Source organism: Sparus aurata, chromosome 13 (genome assembly GCF_900880675.1).
Source record: "Sparus aurata chromosome 13, fSpaAur1.1, whole genome shotgun sequence".
Classification (NCBI taxonomy): Eukaryota; Metazoa; Chordata; class Actinopteri; order Spariformes; family Sparidae; genus Sparus; species Sparus aurata.
This window is the reverse complement of record NC_044199.1, coordinates 18,459,945-18,476,607: the sequence shown is the minus strand read 5'-3', so window position 1 is coordinate 18,476,607 and position 16,663 is coordinate 18,459,945. Positions and strand designations below refer to the sequence as shown.

At 40.8% G+C, this 16,663-nt stretch overlaps 1 protein-coding gene across 1 annotated transcript in view; it reads left to right on the top strand.

Annotated features, from left to right (window-relative positions):
* esama (endothelial cell adhesion molecule a) overlaps nt 1–16,663 on the top strand; it is a 69,014-nt gene that overhangs the window by 33,721 nt on the left and 18,630 nt on the right. The window lies entirely within an intron of this gene.

Genomic DNA, 16,663 nt, shown 5'->3' with positions numbered 1-16,663 from the left:
TGTGGGCTGAAATGCACAAGGAGCCTCATTCTTTATAATAATTCATTAGATGTTTACAGTCAGGTAGAAAAACTCATTACAGTATGCTATAATTAATATCAGACTATGCAGTGGAATAGTTGCATTAGAATATGGCAGAAGCCATCAAATTTGGGCTTGTAAGGTTAACATTTTTCTCTGAGAGAGCAGAACGTCAGACTAACTAACGGCTGTCTACTACACATCCTTGAAAGCCCTGATGAGCATTCTGTACTGTATACAGGCGCTGACTTTGACACTTCTGACATTGTTTCTGATTTGGCCTACATGGAGGAGCTTGTGTAATTTTGATCAGGGAAGAACACTGAGCCCTCAAAAATATGAATGGAATCCATAGCTAAGATGTATATACAATAAATGTCTGTCTATCATGAGAATACAGAATGATAAAGTGTTGATTCTGTACTATGATCAGTGTCACTATTGTGTGCATTGCCATTAGTGTGGTAATGTCTGACTTTATGTCAGCGATATGGGCTGCATCGGGATAATTATAACCTCTCCAGTAACAACAATAATTACAGCATGAATATAGGTGCCCTCTCCAGGGGTTCATTGTATACAGTGTTCACAAATGCCTTTTATGGCCAGGCTGACCCGAACCCTCCTGAGAGCCACAACATCTATATGCAGCCATATAATTATGTAGCAGAATTGCTATTCTTATAATCCATTTTTCATACATTATCCCAGGGATGCTTATTATGACCTATGAGCCACACCCAGCTCCTGGACTCAGTCACGGAAAGGCAAACACTACTTCAGCTATTGACGCAAATGTTAAGCTTTGTGTGTATTGCCGAAATTATTTGTGACAGCCACAAAATCCGCTGAATACAGTGATAACATCAGTTATCTGCAGACAGACTGAGCCAGAGAGCAGCAGCAGTGAGTTTACAGTTTGTTATCAATTTATGAGTCTGATTCATTGTTTTCAAAACAAGAATGGCAATGCTTGTTTTACTGTAAGGCTCCAGAAAAGTATGAACTAGTCCAAGTTAAAAGTAAATTACAAGTATGTGAAATTACACCTTAACCCTGTTACACCTGTTAGTGTGAAACAGGTCATGTCAGTTTTCTTTTTGAGCCCTTGATGCATACACTTTATTTATACCAGTTTTAAGTCGTCTTGTGTAAAAAACACAGACACTGGAAAAAGATCTTTATGATCTTGTTATGTTTGAACTTCATGGAGTACAGTATATAGCAGCCAGTTATTGTCTCTGTATGTGTGTGTCTGTGTATATATATATATATATATATATATTTATACATATATATGTGTCGTCACTCCTGGCCCTCTGCCAACACATAGTTGACACTGAGCAAACTGGTATTTTTCTGTAAACATTCCACACAGTTCACAAATTTAACTTTGTCAGAGACGGATGTCCCTCTGAATAATCCGTCCACAAGTAGCTCTTAGATAGCTTATCATGAATACTCAAGGGACTGTTTCTCCTCTGTTTTCTCACTGTCTCTGGAGGCTAATACTCATCAAATATCCCAGCCATGCTGATTTAAAAGCTCAATCTTCCGTTTTTTGTTTTTTCCCATTTTTTGCTCAGATTCACTGTGGGCAAAGAAGATGATATTTCCATTGCACTGAGGCTGGAGGGGATATCAGAAACCAAACAGCAAAATAACCTTTTCCTCCAGGGACAGCGAACTTCGCTTGTCACTTCCCGCCTCTGAGAGGTCTTTTGTTTGTTTTTGATACCCCCACCCCCACTTGCTCTCTCTGGGATCGTGAGCTCACTAATTGGGATATGCAATGTCTTCTGTAAAAAGGAAAGACAGGATGTTATTGGAGGATGCTTTAGGCGCCCTAGTGCGGTATGGTGACATGATAGATATAACGCCGAATCAGTCAGCTAATCCCTCTGTATGTCTGTCACACATGTGAAGCAGCACTGATATGTAGGTTAGCTCTTTCTATGCAATTTCTTTACCAAAATTTGTACATTTGTGAGGTTTTCCTAATCAAGGGAAAACCTGCCAAAATAGGCAATTGACTCTTTTCCTGTTGCCAGTAAATGAGTTTTCCTCGGTTATTCAGATATGTCGTGTTCAACATCAGGAACATGCTGGGAAATAGAGAACAGTAAAACGCAGTATGGAGCAGGGTGGGAATTCACTTTTTTTTTTTTTTCAGGGGCACCAAGGCCACATGACAGGGCACAAAGAGCATTGAGTAAAATTCGATGATTTACCTTTCAGATTGATACCATAACATCCTAATATATAATAAGACATGAATTATGTGTTAAAACATTTTTTAATACCAATAAAATGTTACATTAGATAACAGTTTTTTTAAAGTAGGGTTAGGGTTAGGTGATTTTCGTGACACTACACTGAATATTAGTGAAGTTATTGCATATTTCTCCCAATGGAAATTCCCCAAAATTATGGCAATTTTTATGAAATTTTTTCCAAACAAACAGTTGTATAATAACCAGCATACAACCCAAACCATTGTTGTGTGGAGGGATTTTGGTGACACTACACTGAATAATAGTGAAGTTATTAAATATTTTTTGTAGTATCTATTTTTGGTGTTGCACTTTGTAGACGGTCCCTGCGCCCTCTTCTCACGGACGGCTGACCAATGTTAATGTCCAGCCGCTTGTTTAGATGAAAATACGGTTGTAGCTCGTTGTCTGCCTTACTACGGTAGGAAAGAGTCGCGATTGTGTTTTAACAATGTTTCGCTTATGAGTTATTGATCCGGGAAGTCTGTGAATATATTTCCAACTTTACCGGACTAAATCCTACCACATCAGTCAGTTATGTATCATATCAAAACCGGCTGAGCTCGCTTGCGCACCTGTGCTTTAAGTGTCGTTCTTTCGTTTTGAGAAGCTGCTGCTGTTTGAGAGGCTTTCACGTGAGATCATTAATGTGATGATGAGACTCCACCTGCACGAACCGTGAACTCACTGAAGTGACTGTAAGTGACTACTGTGCACTCAGGTGGCTGTAATTCAAGGCAAGCCCACTACACTGACCGGGCCAGGGGCACCAAGGCCACTGTGGCCGTATGATGATTTTTTTTTCTCAGGGCATCAAGGCCAAAGTGCGGGGCCGTGAAATTCCCACCCTGGTATGGAGGCCAGTGATAATGTTATGGTGGATTTATGTGTTTTTTAGTCCCTCTGTTTGAGCACTGCTTGAACAGAGACTGATGAAAAAGTATTTACAGTGCCTGGAACTTCACAAGGTGAAACATTTGTGTGTCAACTTGGGTGTAATTTTTACATCACTGCTGATTGGAGATGAAGCTTGGATATTTAGAGATGTTTTTGTACGTTAATTAGTGAGCTCTCAATTGACATGCTTGTAGGTGGATTTTTTTTACCTTGGGAAAGCACCAGAATAGCTGTGTCCCCGGCACATAATCATACCCAAACAACTGACTAGATCAATTTCCAGTAACATATGTTACCTAAGTTATGTTACGTAACATACATGACCGTGTCAGTAAGTTAAATCAACTTGCTGTTGACTTTTAGCTTCACACTGGGCATTAAAGTACTGTGTTTGTTTGAACCATCCATCTGTTCCCAAACTCCTCCTTATGCAGACTTGCCTTTTATACTACTTCATGTGACTTACTCCTTTGCTGCCGTAATAGTTACTACGGCCACTAGAGGTCACCACCTAACAAGATGTAAATATGGGTCATAAAAAGCTGCTTTCATGGTTTGCTTATATGGTAGTGTGGAAGTGCTCAACTTTGTATTTATATTTATCAGACATAGAACTCATTCTCTGCAAGAAAGCACGTTTTCCAAAATGTCAAACTTTGCTTTTAAAGCTTTATTTTCAAAATACCCTTAACAGCTCTGACAATTTTGTCCTTGACTAAGCTGCACCACAAGATTCCACATATCCACAGTTAGGGTGATTTCTTCTACACTGTGGTCAGTATTTCAAGCCTAATTGTTGCAGCAAACATACTGTTTGCACTCTAAAACTCACCAGTAATCCTCTTTTTAAGAGGCTTGATCCTTCTGTAAAGATTACGCTGTGTGTGTGCGTGTTTGTGTTTGAGTGTGTGTGTGTGTGTGTGTGTGTGTGTGTGTGTGTGTGTGTGCGCATGCGTGTGTGTTTTTACTAAAAGCATCACTAAAGTGTTGTGACATAGTGTGGGAAAACCACTGCATTTCTGAGAATGTAATAGAATCCAGCCCCTCATGATGGCCTGTCTCGTGCTCCTTGTTATGGTGGTTCTCATTTTAGAACCCGTCCCACTGCATCTCTATTTTTTCAAGGCTCATTATCATTGTTTCATCTGCTGTCTACCACCATTCTACTACTCTAGTTGTGATGCAGACTAGAAAATACCCTGTCATGTTTCTTTAATCAGTGGAGGAAAAGGAAAATATCAGCTGCTGTCGTTTGGTATTGTCACACAACAACATATGGTGACATTCAAACCAAGGAGAAGAGTTTTCACCACGTTCTTTCTTCTTTGGCATGTCAGGTTAAATTTGCACGTTAAGTTATTCTTCATCTTCGGTTAGCATCGCTATGCAGCTACACCTTATCCTCGCTCCTCCTCTGCCCCCCCAAACCCTATACACTATCAGTCTTTGTGTCAAACCAAGATGAATGCCTCTCCCTCTATCACTGCACAGCCCTTATCTTTGATTTCAAGCACAGGTCTCCTCTCTCCTTCCCCGTCTCTTTCAAGGATGTGCAAGACTAGGCTCTTAATTATGGAGAAACCCATTTCAGCACCAAAGAGTTACATCTTTAAAGATGTGTAACACCTAATAAAGCACTTAAAATAAGACCAAAGCTATGAATCCTAATGAGAGGAAGCTGTCAGAATCTGAAGATCCTTTGGGAAATTAAATGTTGGTGCGAAAAGTCAATCAAGATTGTTAGAGTCAGATGATGATGAGGGAGTGTGTCTTTCTGTCTTTTCACAGACCTGATTTCTGAGGTTTTTCTCCCTAATAAGGCATTCGGATTTCTTATACACACACTAAGCTAGCCATGCAAACATCAACATCTGGTCTTGCTAGTTCTGAGAGAGAGGAGGCGGACCGAGTGCAGGGTGTGCATTGCACCATAGGAGGACCAAATGGCGTCATTATGGACCTTGTCCGCTCCTTCAGTGCCAGAAAATCTGCTTTCATCTCCCTAAAAACCAAGTCCTTCCTCTGCTCTAGTGTCTTTAAAGTATAGCGCTCCACATTCTGCTGCTCCCTCAGGCTTGGTTGAATCAGCTTTTAGTGATGAAAGCATTTTGTCAGACAATGGTTCAAGTTAAAATGAAGGTTTATGTTGGCAATCACCATATCTAATCAGTTAGTTAGAACACATAGTGTTAGCTCAGAGCTCCACGCTCAGCTTGCAGCGGCACAAATGCAATATGGATCAAGTGATGCTGGGATAACACAACAACTGAACTCACACACACACACAACACATGCTCTGCACAAGATGGCATATATCAGAAACACCCAGCGCACACGGCTGTTTACTAGTCATCTGTTTATGTTACACACAATGGCCATATAGCTGTCCTCACTTCACTCATCTCCAGCAGAATCCCATCTCTCCTGGTTTCACTTAAGCACCTGTCAACCTCCAACCATGCCACCACATCTCTTTAATGGCTTCCACACACACACACACACACACACACAGTGGGCCACTAGAGAGAACACATCTCTGTCCATCTTCCCTGACACAACAGTCCCCTCATACCATAACGTTTCCCATCTTTTGATTAAAGTAGAGAAATGAGGGCTGGTCAGTATCTATATCAGCACACTCATTCTCTCTCTGTGCATCTCACACACATTCATGTAAGGTCATTCTCCAGTAGGCGGAGGAGGAAGGGAGTGTGGTAGAATAACCCTGGGCTGAATGCACCACGATCCAGTGGTGTCCTGAGTAGATCATAACCTGTCACCTGTCATCTTCCTGTATCATCAGACTGATCTCCACAGCTGTCAGCGACTCCCTGGACAAATCAATCTGTCTCTACTATATCTGTGTGCATGTGTGTGTGTGTTTGGAATGCTCTGTGGTATCACTATAAAGTCATATTACCAGTCTTACCACCCTCACTGTTGACAGTTTACAGTGTTTTTGTGCTTTCTGTGTGCCACTTCTCAGATTTTGAATGAATACAGGAAGTGCGGCCTCACACTTCTGTGTTATTCAGAACGACACTGATTAACCCAGGGAGGCAACACAGATACAGGTCAAACCAAAGTGGTATATTTATCACTGGCTCTTCCAGATGGCAACTTTTTTTGTGAATGACATGTTGACCTTTGCTTTATTTTGTACTGCATGAATTCTAAATGAATTTGTGGAACATCTTGAATGCATTAAATAGAGTCATTATGTGGCACCGTAAAGTTATGCATTTATTACATTTCCAAGTACCACAGCTGTTTGTATACAAATGACAGTTACAAAAATATCGTTGCTCTTTGTTTGAATATGTGGTGGACATCTATCCCAGCAGGCATTTCACATCAACCGATGGTATACTTGCCAACCCATTCAGTTCTCCCAGTGACCGCCATGTTTTATTGCCTCTTTGCGGTTTCCTCCTGGGATCACAAATCTTCAGTATTATTACATGGATTTATGACTAAATTTTACACCTATTTAGGTCTCATTATAACATGTTTCTAGCATTGTACAGCATGTATGAGCATAACTACAACTCCAAAAATCCACTGCTTTCACTCAGACAACAATACCGCTGTACTAATTGTTGTTTCTGGCATGCACATAACATACAATACTACAGGCTTTCAAGACAAATTAACAGTGCCATATCTTATAACATTTTGTTCAAATAGGACAACAGTATATTTGCTGACTGCAAGTCACTGTCATGCAATGCACTCTTGAAAGTAAGCTTACATTGGTGGTCCATTCACAGGTGTGTTGAAGAAGAATAATGTCAATATTTTTTAATTTACATATTAAGGTTTTGAATTTCAAGTTTGAACTAAGTATGGAGAAAGCCCTGTTAAATGATTTCAGACCTACTTTCCATCCTTATTTTGCACGTATGTCATTTTTCCACTACTGAAGTAGTGTAATAAAGGATCAAGTAGGTAAATAATTGTTTTTAACAATAAGCTAACATGAATCTACTGAAGGTCAGTGAGTCAGTATTCAAATGTTAAGTATGCAGCCAGTAAAGAGTGTGTCAAAGGCGGTTTGTGCCTCAGCGTGGGCTACTTCCTGTCTGACCTAACTACTGGACTTCACGTTAATGCTATGTACCAAGACAAACAGGCTAATCCCGGAATAAAGCTCCATCACAGCCCTATCAGGAGGCCCAGCTTTTTCCTCCCTGCCACCATCCACACAATGCAGAGGAAGTGTGTATGTGTGTGTAGAGGGGTGTGAGGCAGGCTTTGAGTTTTGTAGACGGTGTAAACTTTTGTGAAAAGACTGTGCAGTCCCAGTTTTAATCAACGAAAGCAGGACAGATTTAGACTTCCACTGTTAAGTTAGTGCCATGGCTGCAGGCATGACCCTCTTTTTTGTCTAAAGCTGGACTGGAATTGAGGTGCCATTGTGTTCGTGGCCTGATAAGACTGATCTTGTTGGATGGACAAGGTTGACTTTTTATCAGTAGTGTTCAATTAGGGCCCGAGGCTCTGTCAATTGACAGATTTTCAGTCATTTCTGCTCTCCAGCAGTTCCCATCATGTCTTGATCTGATTGGAGGCAGCTCCAATTAACCAAAGCGCTCTGTTCTCGCTAAAGGCTGCGATTAGAAACCAGTACATCACACTAGCACATGCATACTGCTGCATCGGAATCTGAAAAAAAGAGATACAAGAATAAGAATCCCACATAAAATATGCAGGAATGTGTCTGTTTCACGAGCTGTCACATTTCTCACCACTAATGGGCATGTTTGTCGCAGATAATATGGTTATGTAATCATTACAGTATTGCAAGTCAACAAGGTTTCATGTGAACATGACAGTATGATGATGTTTCTGTTATTGTGAAAACATAACTGTGCATTTATTGTGCAAATGATGTGTCTACATGTGTCACAATCTCTTGTGTATGGTGCAAAAGCTCAGATTACAGTTGTTCATTGGCTTTGAGCAGACTACAGTAATTATGTTTGTTGTGTAGGTGCCTTACAAAAACAGGGAACAATGAGGAGGAGTGAGGATGTTTTTTTTCAGAACACACCCTCAACCTCAACAATGGATTCAAATGATTTCCAACTATTGTTTCTGAGACTTTTGTCGGTGTAGGGGATCACAGAAAAATAGTCTATGTTTTTTATTAACTTTACGTTTTCTAGGTCACAAATAGAAAAAGAAAAGGTGTTGTTTTAAGATTTGTATTCACGATAAGTGTATCAGTACTGCCTTGCAGTAGCCTTGAAAGCCAATCAAAAAAACACACACCAAAAGCTGGTTAAGACATGATCTCTATGACCCTGTTCAGCTTACCCCGGGTTTAATGCATATAAGGCTTCTTTAAGTGCTAAACTACTATAATACTGTATTTCTTAGATTTAGTGTATCAATATTACATAAATATATCTCATTTTTGAAATACATTTTCAAAATGTAAACATTTTAAATTCATTTTGTGTCAGGTATCACAACCATATATTTGTTAAAGAAAAAAAAATGTTCCACGTTGTGCACAATTGTTCTACAATTTGGTCAAAGTGAAATCTGAACGGCGCCAAACGGGACTGAGACGCACAACAAAAACAGAACAAACAAGCTGACAGAGAGGGGTGGACAGGACATGGGTTGATTAACTGATGGGGCATAAGTGATCAAAGAAAAAGCGGCGGGACAACAGACAAAGGGAGGAAATGACAAGAAAAACACGACACTTGTTTCAGGACAGAACTTCAAAATAAAACAGGAAATAACTGAACCACAAACCATAACACTAACATGTTCAGAATGCCAATGCTGATGACAAAGCAGGTATTATAGTTACCATCTTCATCATCATAGTTTATCATGTTAGCTTGCTAAAACAGAAGTTTTCAAACTGGATTTCAAAGTCAGTAATGCAAAGATAGCGAAAGGGAGGAGAACGCTATTTATCATAGTTTAGGATTAGCACTTGCCTGAGCAGCGGTGGCTAAGACAAACAGCTAATGGAGGTACATGAATAAACTAGAGGATCATCAAAGTCAGTAGCATACATCATCTTGGAACCATAAATATCAAAATGACCAAAACTATGTGACAGTCCCTGTAGTACATGTTAAACCTTGGAGAGGTTGGAGAGAAAAAAATGATCTACTAGTGGTGCTAGAGGAGAGGACAGGATATCACCAAAGTCATTATGTGGGCATCATGAAAGTCTGAACAGAACTTCACAACAACACATCAAAAAGTTGTTGAGATAGTTCAGTCTGGACCAAAGTGGGGGGTGACCTACTGATTGATGTCATCTCCATTTTGCGATGGAAAACCAAAGAAAGCTGGGAAGTTCTCTATCACTCTGATTTTTTTTTTTTTTTTCATGAAACCGAATAGTGTCAGAAGGGAAACATGTAATACCTGGCAACTATTTCAACACTGCAAACATGCTGACCAAAGACAACATCCAAGTTCCCCTACTTGCTTGCTATTTTTGCACATACAAGGACAACAGAAACTTCCTTGCAGTGAAAGAGAGCGGTAGGAGAGTGTAGACTCTACATATCTCTCTACACATTAATGTAGTCAGTGTACAGGATGAATTTAGACACGCAAGCATTCAGTCTGCATCCCAAGAGACAGTAAGAGTCCAGCACTGGAGATGTGTATCACGGTAGGGCTGCACGATATTGGAAAAAACTGACATTGCGATTTTTTTTAACCCTGCGATATATATTGCGATATGAAAAAATACAGGAATTTTCATCAGATAACCTGAATAGCACTTTATGTTATGCTGCATTTCAAAATGATAAGCATTTATATTTCATATGAGCTCATTCATGCGTGCTTGCGCCCTCCCAGAACTTCCATTCCCCAGCTGACTTACTTTCATTTGTTGACACAGAACACGTGTTTGGTCAATATCATCCTTCTTGTAGCCGAAATAATTCCAGATAACTGACATTGCTTTTCTTTTTGGCACCAATGCTGTGTTCCGATATCCATACTTCCATAAACGTAGTACACTATCCACACTTACTAAGTACGCAGATTTCAGCAGGTGAGTATTGTTCCAAATCTAATACTCCGTGGTGCACTTACCGGAAATTACGATCGCGACAGCCACCGCGGCTCGTCGCCCGCCAAAAACATCCCGCTTTGAACGGTGAACATAAGACATCTACGGCTTTACTTTTTAACAATTACAATCCTACAATCCTGCAATATGGCTCCGCTGCAGGCGCTGTTGTCTCAGAAGCTATTTAAAAAAAAAAATCAGAGCGGAGCGCCTCTGCCTGGCTCCGCTTCTTCCGCTACGTAGACAAGATGATGGCCGTTGAGTGCGCAAAGTGTACATCGTTGCACACTCAACAATTTTGCCGTTATGAGTGCAACATCCGGGTCCTTTAAGTACACTTCTTTTCACCGCGATCGATATCGGAACACCCTACGTACTCAAACTAAGTATAGTAAGTACGGAAAGTATGGATATTGGAACACGGCACAAGTCTTCGTTTTTGCGATTTTCTCTTGTCCGTTGCTCAATGGTCAATGTTGGTACCAGCGACTCACTCCATGTGCAAGGGCATGGTCTGCTTAGGCACACTGATTAAGAACTAATGTGATTGGTGGATCACTGTGCATGCAGAGTCTGCATGCAGAGTCTGCATGCACAGTGTGTGTCAGGTACCCTTGAAATTAGATGAGTTCATTTGCGTCCTACATCGCAGGCTCTGCGATGTGACTATTGCACACACGTACATCGCGATGGCGATGCTTGAACAATATATCGTGCAGCCCTATATCACGGGTAGATTGAAAGTCATCGAAACACACTGCAGACTAGTGTTTGAACACACATGCAAACCTCTCCAGCTACAAACACACACACACTACTGACCCTCCTGGCCTCATACTATCTCTGCTCCCCAATTAAGCAGATGCTTCCCTCCTCCTCTCTCAGTGGATCCAGCTGATGAGTGGCTGGTAGTTTTGCAGCTCGAGGACAGAGACGACACATTCTTCTCATTGAGAGTCCCACCGCTGTGTCTCTCCTTTAATTATACTGGAAGGAGCGGCAGTCACACGCTTATCAGATGATGAGCTCTGCCTCGGTCGCTTGCCCTGAGCCCTCTTGGTGAAGAGGAAAGCTATATGTGTGTCTCCGTGTGTTTGACAGCTCTTACGATTTTCTATCACTGTGAGGACCAAATGTCTTTATAACAACAGTAATATTAAGAAAAACATCTAAAGTAAGCAGTTTTTGTATTTTAACTGTAATGGAATTACTTCTGCATCACATCTGTGTATGTGAGGAGTGAGTAAAGCATAACTATTAGTTGGTGGGAAACCAACAGCTAACATTGCCCATTTTTGCAGCAAAGCCCCCTAGTGGTTGAGTACAACCATGGTCTGTGTGGAAAAATACCTGTAGTTAACAGGCACACCATTCTCACTCCCAATGCATCAAATACAGCAGCCTGGTCAGTGTCTCTTTGCTTCTAAAGGCCCCCACACACCGCCCAGACTCAAACCAACAGCCAGCTGCCTTTATCCGACCACTCTGTTGCCTCTTGTCTGACCTGTTCAGCATAAAAGTTGCATTGAACACACCGCTTCAACGTGCTGCCAGAATCGTCGTACAGCTAACACACAACCAATCAGAGAATCCAGGGTTCTCCCCAGAAATTTTTAGTATAGCGGCGCACCGTCAGCTGGGGGTGGTGCGGACGCTCGTCACTGTCAGTCCGGGGGGGAGAGAAATGGACGCTCGATCGATCATCGCTGTCAGCCAGGGGCTCGTCGCCGTCAACCGGGGGACGGACGAACGGACGGACGGACGGACGGACGCTCGTCACCGTCAACCGCGGCAGCCCACAAACACCCGCTATAAAGCAGCTAACATTGTTGAGTATAGCGGCGCTGACCTAGCCGTATAGCGGCGCAGCGCCGTTGTTCCACCGTCTGGGGAGAACCCTGGAATCCAATGGTTCAGACGGCCGACAGCCAACCTTCTCAGACTTCACATGTTGAATCGGAGCAGACAACGTCCGCGCGGCTGCGAAAGCTTCCAACGCAGCTGAACACACCAAACAGATTTGTTCCCAACCTCGTCCAAGTCTCCCCAAACACTTCAGACGTCCAACCATTGGGCCAGTGTGTTCCTGCCTTAATTTTAACGCTGCAGGTACCCCTCTAGTGTCACTTCTTGAAGTGACACTGTGGGGTGTCTGGGGTTGTTAGATTTGGCACGTATGTGGATTTTCCTACATGCGTCCGAAAGTATGTCCTTTTCCTAAACTTAGCGAGTAGTTTTGGATTCTAAATCTAACCAAACTACAACTGTCTAAATTTGTGAATTCCAAAGTCCAAAAAGTCAGAATATGTCATAATATGTTAATTAAAGCTTTAATATGGTTGTGTAACCGCTTTTTGCACATTACGTATTATTGCTTACTTGACCGTGAAGCTCGTCACATTCAAAACATACACTAGATGGGCACATTTTGAAGCCTAAGTCCACTGGCCAAGCTGCGGCATTCCGGATTTCGGAGTGAGAACGTGTTGCAACAGGATACCTGGGCAGTTTGATACTGAATGATTTACTTCCAAGTCTGTATTTTTCAGTATTCCACTTTATTTATGTGCTTTTTCCCCCTCCAGTATTCGTCCTTCTCCTATGTTAGCATGAAATAGAGATATAAAAGCTGAATGTCAGGAACAGTTTGCTCTGAATGATTTTAAAGCAGATGTTTGGACTTGATTTGACTGCACCACTGATTTATAAGTGCGTCCTTTTTATTCTTCTCTCACTTTACTCTTATCTATAATTCATGACAAAATGCTTTTGTTCTGTCTGTTTTTAAATGTGCTGGTAATATTGCATGTGACGAAAAGACCCCTTTTTTCAGTGGAGCTAACCTTCTAGTCGTAAATCCAGTCTAAAAACTCTTATGTCACTAAACTAAATGGTTTTATTTCTATTGAAAACAAATTTAATTTGGAAGAAGTGTTTAAGTCTTGAAAATTAGAATTTTAAAGCTGCAATTATTTCCACCTACAGTACAGTACATAATACACACTGTTTTTAAAGGGATAGTTCGGGTTTTTTGAAGTGGGGTCATATAAAGTACATATCTATAGTCGGTCTGTTCCCTACCGTAATCACCGATCAGCGCAGCCTCAGTTTGGAGAAGTAGAGTGCCACTCCAGCCCAGACGCTCAGCTTTGTACTGCAGTGAACGGGGTCCAGAGAAAAAGCGAAATTAACCACCTAAAACAAGGCTCACCTTAGAAAATCTATATCAGTTCAAGTGTACGTTGTATAGGGAAAATTCACACCGCTTCACGTCGCTGTCAGACCAGCCTTTCTTTTGGCACTACATTTTCTTAACCGTAGAACCTCCGTATCCCTACGCAGTTACGCTAATGCGGAGGAATACGGAGAGTTAAGTTTCGTTTTTATCGAAAATAGACCTCTCGTCCAGCAGCTGGGCCTCGCGCTGTATTTCGCCGCTCGCAGATCATCTGTTGCCCAGTTGCGCTAATGCGTAGTGATACGGAGGTTCCACTTCAAAAAACCCAAACTATCCCTTTAAGTGGATGACCTCACTATGTGTGTAGTCTATCTTATTTATCTGTTCATTGAATCTATAGGTGGTGCTTGTTGGCTCATTTGTACTTAATGTGTACTGTTAAATATTAATACAATACATATTTTAACGCATGTGCTGGTGTGTGAAAGTAAAAGCCTCCAGCTGCGAATATGTGATGTTACAGTTGGTGTTTGACTAAATAATTCAATGCTGAATAGAAAACAGATTTCTGGTAACATGAATGCTTATCTGAAGTACAACACATCAAAGACTATTGTACGTTATTTTGTATGAATGGTTGGAAATGTGTATGCAGTGAAACAAATGGGTGGATCTCTGGGCAGCAAAGTTCAGATCTTAACTTGAGACAGCAAGTAAGTACAAAGAGCAAGGGATGTCTGTGAGTATAATATGTTGTTCAGATGCCAAGAGATCATGTGCTTTGAACCGATGTAGGTTATGAAGGTTATTTTTTTAAGTAATATTCTAAATGTTCTGTCACGTGGTAGATATTGGCCCCAAATGTCACACTATCTCTTTTTAGAGCCACACCTCAATCACATTGAAACAATTCATACACACATTGCTGCTTCAGCGGGAGTCAGTCTTTACAGTGGTGGCAGGCAGGATCTCTGGTGTCCTCTGTTAAGAAGTCATTCCTCAAAATCAAAAGCCTTGATGTTGATTTGAGGAAATATGATCCGAAAGAAAGGAAAAACAAAAGTTTTATTTTGAAGTTTAATAATCACACATTCATCAGGTCCATCATAATATTTCCATCTTAATTTCAGTCTGTTTGTTAGATAGTTCAGTGCAGTTCTGTCTTGTATTTTCCCAATGTTTCCAGTCCTATTACTTCTTTTCATTAACAGTCAGCAGTCACTCAGCTTTTATTTAGTCTCAGTTTAGTGTGGCTCAAATACAAAATTGTTTGTAATTTGATGTATTTATTATTATATTATTATTATTATTTGAATTCATTTTTTCATATTTTGTGAGCAGCTATATTTTTACATAAACCAATAAGGGTAGCAATAGCAACGTAAACTAATTTAACAAAAATGAATCAGTCGGCAGCTGATATAGTAAATAATCAAATATACGTACAAATCAGAGGAGGCTCGTCCATAGAGGCAGAGGAGGTTGGTCCTCCTCCATTTTTGAGAGGCAAGAGGAAGATAAATTTTTTTTTAAGAATGAGTAACTGGTTGAAATAAATCATTACCAAATCTCAGTATCATTTATAAAATATTATATATCCATATATGATATCATAAAAAAAAGTTTCTTCTTTGGAAGAAAATCCACTTAAAACGGTTGAACAGCGACAGCTGCAGACGGAGGAGACAGAGCAGTCTGTGAGAGAAACAGGGAGCAGGAGGGTGGGGGCTAGAGGAGGGCGGAGGGCTTCTGTCCTCCGTGGGAGGGATCTCCTTCCATTCACTCAATGCATTTTGGAATTTTTCAAGCTGATCTATGATTGGCTAAGACACGTAAAATGGCGCTAAGGGAGGACGTCCTCCCTTACCAATCAGCAACCACAATACAAGATTGACAGCAGGTTGGTCCAATAACAGTTCCCAAATTTCATTCTCACATTTATACAACCGTAAACAAAAAATACTTTTATGTATTTTACAGCTTTCACTGCCAGCCATGCTCGGACAAGAAATATGGAGTTTTCAGCGATATTGGAATGGGTTTCAAAGGAAATATAAGCAAATTTCTGAAAGAAAAAACTGTCCGGAGATATCAGAGCGAAGCAGTCAGAAAGATAATTCATAGTTTTCGTTTCATTCGTCCCAATTGAGGACATAATGTTAGCGCAGTGGATAGAGCAGTTACCTGCCACGCAGGTGACCGGGGAACGAATCCTGGTAGGTGCACACATTGGTATTTTTTTTTGTCTTGTATATTAGCCATTTAATAAAATGTTTTTTTAAAGAAGTCTTGTAAGTCATTATTTAATTGCTTAATTTTCATTGAATATAAGAAAGTAGGGATAAGTAGTTGACTTGTATAAAATAACATGACACCGTGGACTGGTTTTCCTCCTGTCCTCCCCAATTTTTTCAGTCACCAGCCACCACTGGTACAAATATTAGCTTTGGGTTACACCCTACTACCTAATTAAGTGTCACACTATGAAATGGTAATGTTAGCTAAAAAGGAGCTAATTGGTTATCAAATATGTTGTTTTACCCTGAAATATGGTGCAATGTGCCTCTGGATTTTCACTATTCTGCACCTTTATAGTTGCAGATCAGTTGGGAGCTGTGAAATGAGACAAGTTTTTCTCTATGTCGACCAGAAACCTGGGACACAGCAGTACAACATTTGAGCTTCAAGTGGTAGCTGTACTTATGTACTTGTCTGTTTGCCGATATTACATCCTCTTGATAACAACATTTGAGCTTCTCACCCTTAGCCTGAAGATGTGTGAATACGGTCTAAAAACTTTCAAACTGTATTTCTGCAAGTAGATTAACCTTTTCCATCTGCCTGAACATTGTTAATGTTGATTTAAATATTTATGAAGTGGCATGCCTTTTTCATTTGATCTCACTTTGATCGGTACTCACTCACTCACTCACTCACTCACTCACTCGTACTTTGATGACAGAAGAATCACCCATCTATAGTCAGATCCGGTGAATTCGGGATAAACCGTCCCATGAGTCCTGTCAGTAGTTTATCTCCATGGGAGATTTTGGCATCACTACTCCACCCAGCCTCCAGAGGAAGGACTCTGTTGTCCTCCATGAGGGACATCGTTGCACCACTGAACTACTTCTCATTGCTAATCATAAAGATTATATCACATGTCCCCATCCTTCCTCTGCCTTTGATTGCTCTTGTTCTCATCCTCTTGTTTCTCCACTTTCATTCTTTAAT